The sequence below is a fragment of the Saimiri boliviensis genome, chromosome X, assembly GCF_048565385.1.
Source record: "Saimiri boliviensis isolate mSaiBol1 chromosome X, mSaiBol1.pri, whole genome shotgun sequence".
Lineage (NCBI taxonomy): Eukaryota > Metazoa > Chordata > Mammalia > Primates > Cebidae > Saimiri > Saimiri boliviensis.
This window is the reverse complement of record NC_133470.1, coordinates 71,938,783-71,951,263: the sequence shown is the minus strand read 5'-3', so window position 1 is coordinate 71,951,263 and position 12,481 is coordinate 71,938,783.

Genomic DNA, 12,481 nt, shown 5'->3' with positions numbered 1-12,481 from the left:
AAGCACTATGATAGCAAAACTGTTTGTGTTATTTGACATTACATCTCCAGTATCAAATAGAGTGTCTAACATGTAGTAGGTACTCAATAAACATTTTTGAATAAATGTCTACGTAAATGAATGCTATGGTTAAACACTTTACACATTCCCTACATACATGCATGTATCTTCTTTGTGTAAATATTCACACGTATACTTCTTTTTTCTCCCAGTAAAACTTTCAGAAGGCTTGAAGGAAATGAGATATAAGATAATTGGTTGATAATTTCCCTTTCTTGCTTTTTAATGTCTTAGTGAAGAATTCAGGAAATTGTGGCCACAGTGATCTCTTCAAAAGAAGTGTGAGTGATATAATTTCAGGGGGAAACAAATTATGTATTGAATTATATCTCCTGTCAGCCTGTCATGGTGCTACTAGAAGTTATCATTAGTAGAAGAGTTTCTTTAATTCGGCATTGTCTTTAAATCATTCTTGCAATCTAGACATTAATGCTCACAAACACACGAGAGAGGATTTGTTCACCTAATGCAATCCTCTTTTGAGCAGAGTATGCAGAAATACTTACAAGGGGCTTTACCCTTTATTTCATAAGCTAGAGAATGCTAGCTATAGCCCCATATAGTGAATGATTGGTTGCTATATATAGTTCCCACAAGGTGGGTAGGTTTTGTCCCCATTTTTTAGAAACTAGACAAAGAGTAATGTCTTTTCTAATGACCCACTCAATTCAGAAGTATTTAGCAAGGACAAAGTTCTTGAATGTGAGAAAGACTTTATATCATCTCTTTTCAGGCTGAGGGCATTTACACTCTTATGTGTACAGGAAAAGAAAGCTAGATTTTCTTGTTATAATTTGAACAGAAACAGAAAAGGGGAGATTTTCTAAACATGAAAACATTTGAATGATATTGCAGATTGCAATTATGTATTCATTAACTGTACTTCAATAACATAATTGAAATAAAGATACAAGAAAATACAGTTATTAAATAATGTGTTGATACTACTACAAAAATAAATATTCACAGTTAAGCTTTAATATTCTCATGGATTCAATCTTATGAGATTCAAAAAGTGAACAACAAACAATAAAAGCAATGTTTACTTCTAACTAGAACACTAGTGCACCTAAAACAGACTTTTGCCTTGTGATCATAATACAGGAATGAGAATAAGTTTACCCTGATTTATGCCGGCTCTCATATTTGCTCTTTTGTAGTCAGTGGCTGGCATTTATGGCTTATGACCATATGCTTCTATCAGTATTTCTTACTTTTAAATTACCAGTTATGCAAGATTTTCTTGACTCTAAAGATCCCCTTTCTGGTGATCAGATCATCCAGATATGATGCACATGATGTTTTATGAAAATTTATTCATATGGTAAAATAAAACTCATGAGAGTATTTGTTCATTCATGCATTAATTCATGTGTCCAAGCATTTATATAATTTCTATTGCATGTCCCATGCTTATACCAGACAATGTTAATAAGTGGATAATTTGATATAAAAATATCAAATTCACAAATGGTCCTTTGTCTAGACCTCTAGCAAAAGAGGTAATTTATTTCCTTTTGTCTTATATATTGTTTCTTCATTAAAGACTACTATCGTTTTAGGAGCATTTGCATTTCATTTATGCAAATTAATGTTTGACTTACACAGGTTTTGCGTTTTACACTAGAATCCAAACTCAGTTAACTCATTTATATGGAAATTTCTGATTTTCTCATGCCATGAAACATGGTAGTATACAAACAAAAACACAGAGTTAACTGGAAGTAAAAACAGAAATCATGCATGACTTTGCTAATTGTTCTTTCCTGCTGTGGACATTAGCTTAAGATTGTAAGACATACTACTTGCTTTTCATTGGTACATAGATTGCTTTGAATCATCTTTATACCAATTAAACTAATATTATCCATAAATCATTGTTGATCTGAAAAAGGCAAAATAAAATGTTTCAGAAAAAATACTTTTCCAATTACTGAGATTCCTTTAGTGTTTCTGAATAATTAAATTTTTAAATTACTTTTCTTATATTTCGAACTTTCATTTTAAGTTCACAGGTACATATGCAGGTTTGATATAGAGGAAAACTCATCCCATGGGGGTTTGTTGTACAGATTATTTTGTCACCCAGGTATTAAGCCTAGTACCTGTTATTTTTTCTGATCCTCTCTCTCCTCCCAACCTCCAGCCTTAGGTAGGCCCCTGTATCTATTGTTCTCCTCTATGTGTCCATGTTTTCTCAACATTTACCTTCCACTTATAAGTGAGAATATGTGGTATTTGTTTCTTTTTGCTCTTGGATTAGTTTGCTAAGCATAATGACCTTCAGCTCTATCCATAATCCTGGAGGATGATCTCATTCTTTTTTATAGCTACATAGTATTCCATGTTTTACATGCATCATATTTTCTTTATGCACCTACCATTGATGGGCATTTAGGTTGATTTCATGTCTTTGCTATTGTGAATAGTGCTGCAATGAACATACGTGTGCATGTGTCTTTATGATAGAACAATTTATATTCCTTTTAGTATATACCCAGTAATAGGATTGCTGGGTAGAATGGTAGCTCTGTTTTTACCTATTTGAGGAATCACAACACTACTTTCCACAATGATTGAACTAATCTACCCTCCCACCAACAGTATATAAGAATTCCTTGTTCTCAATGTGGCACATATACACCATGGGATACAATGCAGCCATAAAAAAGAATGAGTTCATGTCCTTTGCAGGGACATGGATGATGCTGAAAACCATCATTCCCAGCAAACTAACACAAGAACAGAAAACCAAACACTGGAAATTCTCACTCATAATTGGATATTGAACAATGAGAACACGTGGACACAGGGAGGGGAATGATACACACCGGGGCCTGTCGGGGGTTGGGGGGCTGCGGGAAGGATAGTATTAAGAGAAACACCTAATGTAGATGACAGGGTGATGGATGCAGCAAACACTATGACACGTGTATACCTATGTAACAAACCTGCACATTCTTCACATGTACCCCAGAACTTAAAGCATAGTAATAATATAAAAGAATTCCTTTTTCTCCACAACGTCACCAGCATCTGTTATTCTTTGACTTTTTAATAATAGACATTCTAAGTGGTATGAGATAGTATTTCATTTTGATTTTGATTTGCATTTCTCTGATGATCAATGATATTGAGCTTTTTTGCATATGCTTCTTGGCCACATGTATGTTTTCTTTTGAAAAGTGTCTCTTCATGTCTTTTGCCCATTTTTAATGGGATTCTTTTTCTAATAAATTTGTTAAAATTCTCTATAGATGCTGGATATTAGACCTTAGTCAGATGCAGCTTACAAATATTTTCACACATTCTGTAGGTCATCTGCTTGTTTTCTTGGTAGTTTTTTTTTTTTTTTTTTTTTTTTTTTTTTTTTTTTTTTTGTGCTGTGCAGAAACTCTGTAGTTTAATTAGACCTCATTTGTCAATGTTCGCTTTGACCATCTATTGAGTAGGGAGTATTTTCCCCATTGCTTGTTTTTCTCATCTTTGACCAAGATCAGATGGTTATAGGTGTATGGCCTTATATCTGGGTTCTCTATTCTGTTCTATTGGTCTATGAATCTGTTTTTGTACAAGTACTATGCTGTTTTGCTTATTGTAGCCCTGTAACATAGTTTGAAGTCAGGTAATGTGATACCTCGATCTTTGTTCTTTCTGCTTAGGATTGTTGGGGCTATTCGGGCTCCTTTTTGGATCCATTTGAATTTTAAAATAGTTTTGTCTAGTTATGTGAAGAAAGTCATTGCTAGGTTGATAGGAATAGTATTGAATCTATAAGTTGCTTTGGAAAGTATGGCCATTTTCACAATGTTGATTTTGCATACCCATGAGCATGGAATGTTTTTCCTTTTCTTTATGTCATCTCTGATTTATTTGAAGTGTTTTGCAGTTCTCATTGTAGAGATCTTTCACCTCATTAGTTAGCTGTATTCCTAGGTATTCTTTTCGTGGCACTTGCAAATGCAAGTTCATTCCTGATTCGGTTCTTGGCTTGACTGTTTTTTGGTATATAGGAATGCTAATGACTTTTGTACATAGATTTTGTATCCTGAGACTTTAATGAAGTTGTTTATTAGCTTAATGAGCTTTTTGGCTGAGATTATGGAACTTTATAGATATAGGATCATGTAATGTGCAAACAGGGATAGTTTGATTTCTTCTCTTCCTATTCGAGTCTCCTTTATTTCTTCTATTGCCTTATTTCTCTGGCCAGGATTTCCAATACTGTGTTGAATAAGAGTGATGTGAGAGGGCATCCTTGTCTGATTTTCAAGAGAAACGCTTCCAGCTTTTGCTCATTCAGCATCATGTTGAACATGGGTTTGTTATAGATGGCTCTTATTATTTTGAGGTATATTCCTTCAATAGCTAGTTTATTGAGAGGTTTAAATATGAAGGGGTGTTGAGTTTTATCAAAAGCCTTTGCTGCATCTATTGAGACAATCGTGTTTTTTTTGCTGGCCTCATAGAATGAGTTAGGCAGGAGTCCCTTTTCTTCAATCCTTCTGGAATAGTTTCAGTAGGAATGGTACCAGCACTTCTTTGTACATCTGATAAAATTCTGGTAGGAATCTGTCTGGTCCTGGGCTTTTTTGTTGTTGTGACTAAGCTATTTATTACTGCCTCAATTTCAGAACTTGTTATTGGTCTGTTTAGGGATTCAATTTTTTCCTGGTTCAGTCTTGGAAGGATGTATGTGTCAGAAATTTATCCATTTCCTCTAAATTTTCTGGCTTGTATACATAGATGTGTTCATAATATTCTCTGATGGTTATTTGTATATCTGTGGGGCCAGTGGTAATATCCCATTTGTCATTTCTAGCTATGTTTATTTTTATTTTCATATTATTATTATTTCAGTAGTTTTGGGGGAACAAATGGTGTTGGTTAATGTAGTAAGTTATTTAGTGGGAATTTCTGAGATTTTGGTGCACGCATTACCTGAGCAATGTATACTGTACCCAATGTGTAGTCTTTTATCCCTCATCACCCCATCCTTCTCTCTGAGTCCTCAGAGTTCATTATATCACCCTTATGCTTTTGTGTCCTCACAGCTTACCTGTGGCTTATAAGTGAGAACATATGTTTGGTTTTCTATTCTTGAGTTACTTCACATAAAATAATGGTCTCCAACTCTGCCCAGGTAGCTGAGAATGCCATTATTTCGTTCCTTTTCATGCCTGAGTAGTATTCCATGATATACATATATATACACACATGTATACCACTTATATATATACAAACATGTATATACCATGTGTACACACACACACACACACACACACACACACACACATATATATATAGATATATATAGATATAGATATAGATATACACACACCATATTTTCTTTATTCACTCTCTGGTTGATGGTCACTTAGATTGGTTCCATATTTTTGCAATTATGAGTTGTGCTGGTATAAACATGCATGTGCAGCTATCTTTTTCATAGAGTGACTTCTTTTCCTCTGGGTAAATATCCAGCAGTGGGATTGCTGAGTCAAACTGTAGTTCTACTTTTAGTTCTTTAGGAGAGTCTCCATACTGCTTTCCATAACGGTTGGATTAGTTTACATTCCCACCAGCAGTGTAAAAGTATTCCCTTTTCACCACATCCACACGATTTATTATTTTTTTGGATTTTTAAATTATGGCCCTTCTTACAGTAGTAAGGTGGTATTTGTATATTTGTATATATTTGTATATATTTAAATATATTTGTATATATTTAATTTGTATTTCTCTGTTACTTTGTGATGTTGGGCACGTTTTCATATATTCATGGGCCATTTATATATCTTCTTTTGAGAATTGTCTATTCATGTCCTTAGCTCATTTTTATGGGATTATTTGAATTTTTCCTTAATGATTTGTTTGAGTTCTTTGTAGATTCTGGATATTAGTTCTTTGTAGATTCTGGATATTAGTCCTTTGTTGAATGCATAGTTTGTGAAAATTTTCTCCCACTCTGTGGGTTGTCTGTTTACTCTGCTGATTATTTCTCTTGCTGTGCAGAAGCTTTCTAGTTTAATTAAGTCCCAGCTATTTATATTTTATTGTTGTTGCATGTACTTTTGTGTTCTTGGTCATTAATTCTTTGCCTAAGCCAATGTCCAGAGAGGTTTTTTTTTTTTTTTTTTTTTTTGGTGTTATCTTCTAGAATATTTGTGGTTTGGGGTCTTAGATTTAAGTCTGACCATCTTGAGTTGATTTTTTAATAAGACGAGAGAAAGAATCTAGTTTCAGTTTTCTATATGTGGTTTGCCAATTATCCCAGCACCATTTATTATATAGGGTGTCCTTTCTCCACTTTTTGTTTTTGTGTGTCTTGTTGAAGATCAGTTAGCTATAAGTATTTGGCTTTATTTTCTGGTTTTCTAGTCTGTTCCATTGATCCACCTGCCTACTATTATACCAGCACCATGCTGCTTTGTTAACTATAGTCTAGTAGTATAGTTTGAACGCAGGTAATGGATGCTTCTAAATTTGTTCTTTTTTCTTAGTCTTGCTTTGGCTATGAGGGCTCTTTTTTGGTTTCATAAGAATTTTAGGATTATTTTTTCAAGGGGGTATATAACCATATCAAGAGATCATTCCGTGGGACAAAATAATCTGAAATGCAGCCATTGAGTTTCAGATCTTTCCATTGAGACAGTCTATGCAAATGAGAAGAAACCAGAAAAGTAATTCTGGTAATATGACAAAAGAAGGTCCTATAACACCCTCAAAGATTACACTAGCTTTTCAGCAATGGATACAAACCAAGAAGAAATCTCTGAATTGCCAGATAAATAATCCAGAAGGTTGATATTAAGTTATTCAAGAAGGTACCAGAGAAAGGTAAAAATCAACTTAAAGAATTTATTTAAAAATATAAAATATAGCTTAAAAAGTTTTCAAAGAAATAGATATCATAAAGAAAAAAATTATAGCTTCTGGAAATGAAAGACACACTTAGAGTAATACATAATTCACTGGAAAGTTCCAACAATAGACTAGAACAAGTAGAAGAAAGAACTTCAGAGCTTGAAGGCAAGGCTTTCAAAGTAGCCTAATCAGACCAAGACAAATAAAAAATAATTTTAAAAAATGAACAAAGCCTCCAAGAAATTGGGGATTATGTTAAATGACAAGACATAAGAATAATTGTTTTACTGAGAGAGAAGATAAATCTAGACATTGGGAAAACTTATTTGAGGGAATAATTAAGGAAAACTTCCCTGGCCTTATTGGAGATCTAGACATCAAAACACAAGAAACTCAAAGAACATCCAGGAAATTCATCACAATACAATCATCACCTGGGCACATAGTCATTAAGTTATCTAAAACCAAGAATAAGGAAAGAATCTTAAGAGCTCTGAGGCAAAAACATCTGGTAACCAAAAAGAAAACCTACCAGATTAACGGCAGATTTCTCAGCAGAAACTTTACAAGCTAGAAGAGATAGGGTCCTATCTTTATCCTCCTTAAATAAAATAATTATCAACCAAGAATTTTGTATCCAGCAAAACTAGGCTTCATAAATGATGTAGCGATAAAGCCTTTTTCAGACAAACAAATGCTGAGAGCATTTGCAACTACCAAGCCAGTACTATAAGAGTTGCTAAAAACAGTTCTAAATATTGAAACAGAACCTCAAAATACACCAAAACACAACCTCCTTAAAGCATAAATCCTCAAGGTAAATAAAACAATAATACAATAAAAGGACAAGGCACTAAGGCAACAACAACTAACACAGTGAATAGAACTTTGCCTCACATCTCAATAATGATGTGGAATGTAAATGGCCTACATGTTGCACTTAAAAAGATACAGAATGGCAGAATTGATAAAATGGCACAAGTATTTGCTGAGATTCACTTAACCTATAAGGACTCACATACACTTAAGGTAAAGGAGTGGAAAAATATTCCTTTCACATGTACACAAAAAGCAAGCAATAATGTTATATCGGACAAAACAGACTTTAAAACAATAACAATTAAAAAAGATATTAAATAATGATACAGGCCGGGTATGGTGGCTCAAGCCTGTAGTCCCAGCACTTTGGGAGGCCGAGGCAGGTGGATCACGAGGTCAAGAGATTGAGACCATCCTCGCCAATGTGATGAAACCCCATCTCTACTAAAAAATACAAAAATTAGCTGGGTGTGGTGGCGCGTGCCTGTAGTCCCAGCTACTTGGGAGGCTGAGGCAGGAGAATTGCTTGAACCCAGGAGGTGGAGATTGCAGTGAGCTGAGATTGTGCCACTGCACTCCAGCCTGGTGCCTGGTGACAGAGCAAGACTCTGTCTCAAAAAATAATAATAATAATAATAATAATACAAGGGACATCATATAGTGATGAAATGACTAGCCCAACAGGAAAATATCACAATCCTAAATATATATGCACCTAACACTGGAACTCCCAGATTTATAAAACAATTACTCTAGACTTAAGAAATAAGACAGACAGCAACTCAATAATAGTGGGGGACTTTAATACTCCACTGACAGCATTAGAGAGGTAATTAAGACAGAAAGTCAACAAAGAAACAGTGGACTTAAACTATACCCCAGAACAAATGGACTTAATAGATATTTACAGAATATTCTACCCAACAACTGCAGAATATGCATTCTGTTCATCAGCACATGGAACATTCTCCAAGATAGACCATATTGTAGGCCACAAAACAAGTCTCAATGAATTTAAGGCAATCTAAAATATATCAAGTACTCTCTCAGACCAGAGTGGAAAAAAATTGGAAATTAACTGCAAAAGAAACCCTCAAAACTATACAAATGCATGGAAATTAAATAATCTGTTTCTGAATGATCTGTGGATCAACAATGAAATAAAGATGGAAATAAAAAATTATTTGAACTTCATGATAATAGTGACACAACCTATCAAAACCTCAGGAATATACCAAAAGTAGTGCTGAGAGAAAAGTTCATAGACTTAATTGCCAATATCAAAAAGTTTATAAGAGCACAAATAGAAAAAAATCTAAGCTCACATGCCAAGGAACTAGGGAAACAAGAATAAACTATTTCCAAACCCAGAAGAAGAAAAGATTAAACCAGAAAGAAACAGAAAGGCTGAACAGACCAACAACAAGTAGCAAGATTGAAACAGTAATTTAAAAAGTACCAACAAAAACAACAACAACAACAAAAAACTCCAGGACCAGAGGGATTCACAGTTGAATACTACCAGACATTAAAAGAATTGGTATCAGTCCTACTGAAACTATTCCAAAAGATAGAGAAAGAGGGAATCTTCCCTAAATCATTCTACGAAGCCAATATCACCCAAATACCAAAACCAGGAAAGGACATAACAAAAAAAGAAAACTACAGACCAATATCTCTGATGAATATAGATGTAAAACTTCTCAACAAAATACTAGCTAACTGAATCCAACAGCGTATCAAAAAGATAATACACCATTGTCAAGTGGGTTTCATACCAGGGATGCAGGAATGGTTTAACATATGCAAGTCAGCAAATGTGATACACCGTATAAACATAATTAAAAATAAAAATCATATGATCATCTTAATGGAAGCAGAAAAAGCATCTGAAAAACTCCTGGATCCCTTCATGATAAAAACCTTCAGCAAAATTGGCATAGAAGGGATAGACCTCAAGGTAATAAAAGCCATTTATTACAAATCCACAACCAGTATCATACTAAATGGAGAAAAATTGAAAGCATTCCTAATGAGAACTGAAACAAGACAAGGATAACCCCTTACACCACTTCTGTTCAACATAGTTCTTGGAAGTCCTATCCAGAGAAATCAGACAAGAGAAAGAAGTAACGGGCACCCAAATTGGAAAAGAAGAAGTCAAACTGTTGCTGTTCACTAATAATAAGGTAATATACCAATAAACTCTAAGGACTCATCCAAAAAGCACCTAGATCTGAGAGATGAATTCAGTAAAGTTCAAGGATACAAAATCAATGTACACAAATCCATAGACTGCTACATACCAACAGTGACTAAGCTTATAAGCAAATCAAGAACTCAACCCCCTTTAAAACAGCTGGAAAAATAAATACTTAGGAATATACCTAGCCAAAGTGGGGACGGGAAGATTTCTGCAAAGAAAACTACAAAACACTGCTCAAAGAAATCATAGATAACTCAAACAAATGGAAACACATTCCATGCTCATGTATGAGTAGAATCAATATTGTGAAAATGACCATACTACCAAAAGCAATCTATTAATAAATTCATTGCAAAATACCATCATCATTCTTCACAGAACTAGAAAACAAAATTCTTAAATTCATACGAAATCTAGCTGTGTTTATTTGGATCGTCTGTCTTTATGTTTTTAATAAACTAGCTAGTGGCCTATATATTTTATTTTATTTTATTATATTTTATTTTATTTTATTTTATTTTATTTTTTCAAAAAATCAGCTCCTGAACTTGTTGATCTTGAATGGTTTTCTTGTCTCAGTCTCCTTCAGTTCACCTCTGGTTTTGGTTATTTCCTGTTTTCTGCTAGCTTTGGAATTGGTTTGCTCCTGGTTCTCTTTCTCATGGTGATGTTAGGTTTTCAACATGAAACTTTTCTAACTTTTTGTTGTAAGCATTTAGTGCTGTAATTTATTTCTTAACACTGCCTTAGCTGTAGCTCAGAGATTTGGGTTTGTTGTATCTTTGTTCTCATTAGTTTCAAATAATTTTTTTATTTTTGCATCAATTTTATTATTGACCCAGAAGTCACTTAGGAGGAGGTTATTCAATTTCCACATAACTGTATGGGTTCAAGTGATTTTTATTAGTCTACATTTCTAATTTTATCATGCTTTGGTTTGAGAGAGTGGTTGGTATCATATCAGTTATTTTATATTTGCTGATGATTGTTTTATGTCCAATGGTGTGGTCAATTTTTGAGAATGTGACATGTGGCAATAAGAAAAATATATATTCTGTTAGTTTTGGGTGGAGAGTTCTGTAGATGTCTAGCAGATCTATTTGATCCAGTGTTGAATTCAGGTCCTGAATATCTTATTTAATTTTCTGCCTCAATGACCTGTCTAATTTTGTCAGTAGGTATTGTAGCCTCCCATTATTATTATATGGGAGTTTAAGTCTCTTTGTAGGTCTCTAAGAACTTGCTTTATGAACCTGGATGCTCCTGTGTTGGCTGTGTATATATTTAGGATAGTTAGGTCTTTGTGTTGAATTGAATCCTTTACTGTTATGTAGTGCCCTTCTTTGTTAATTTTGATCTCTGTTGGTTTAAAGTCTGTTTTGTCTGAAATTAGGATTGCAGCCCCGACTTTATTCTTTTCTTTCTTTTTTTTTATTTGTTTAGTAGATTTTTTCCATTGATTTATTTTGAACCTGTGTGTGTCATTGCATGTGAGATGGGTCTCTTGAAGATGGCATACCATTGGGTGTTGCTTCTTTATTGAGCTTGCCACCCTGTGCCTTTTAAATAAGGGCATTTAGTCCATTTGCATTGAAGGTTAGTATTGATATATGTGTATTTGATCCTGCCATTATGATGTTAGATGTTATTAAGCAGATTTGTTTGTGTGCTCCCTTTATAGTGTCACTGGTTTGTGTATTTCAGTGTGGTTTTGTAGTGGCTGGTAATGTTCTTCCCTTTCCATACACTGCTTCCCTCAGGAGCTCTTGTAAGGAAGGTCTGGTGGTAACAAATTTCCTTGGTATTTGCTTATCTGAAAAGTTCTTATTTTTTCTTTGCTTATTAAGCTTAGTTGGCCATATATGAGATTCTTAGTTGTTATTACTTTTCATTAAGAATGTTGAATATTGGCCCCCAATCTCTTCTGGTTTGTAGGGTTTCTGCTAAGAGGTCCACTGTTAGTCTGATGGGCTTCCCTTTGTAGGTGTCCTGACTTTTCTCTCTAGCTGCCTTTAACATTTTTTCTTTTATTGCAACATTAGAGAAGCCAATGATTATGTGTCTTGGTATATCCTGTGAAGTACCTTACTGGGGTTCTCTGAATTTCAATGTTAGCCTCTCTTGCTGGGTTGAGGAAGTTCTCATAGATGACATCTTGAAATATGCTTTCCAATTTTCTCCCATTCTTGCCATCTTTCAGGAACATCAATAAGTCATAAATTTGGTGCTTTATATAATCTCATATTTCTCAGAGGTTTTATTTGTTCCTTTTCATTCTTTTTTCTCTATTCTTGCTGACTGTCTTATTTCAGAAAGCTGGTCTTCGGGGACTGGAATTCTTTCTTCAGCTTGATCATTCTGCTATTCTACTTGAGATTGCATTATGACATTCTTGTAGTGTGTTTTTCAGCTCTATCAGGTCAGCTACATTAATTCTATACCAGCTATTTTTTTCTGTCAGCTCCTGTATCATTTTATTGTGATCCTTAGTTCTTTGGACTGGGTTTCAATGTACTCCTGCACCTTGAT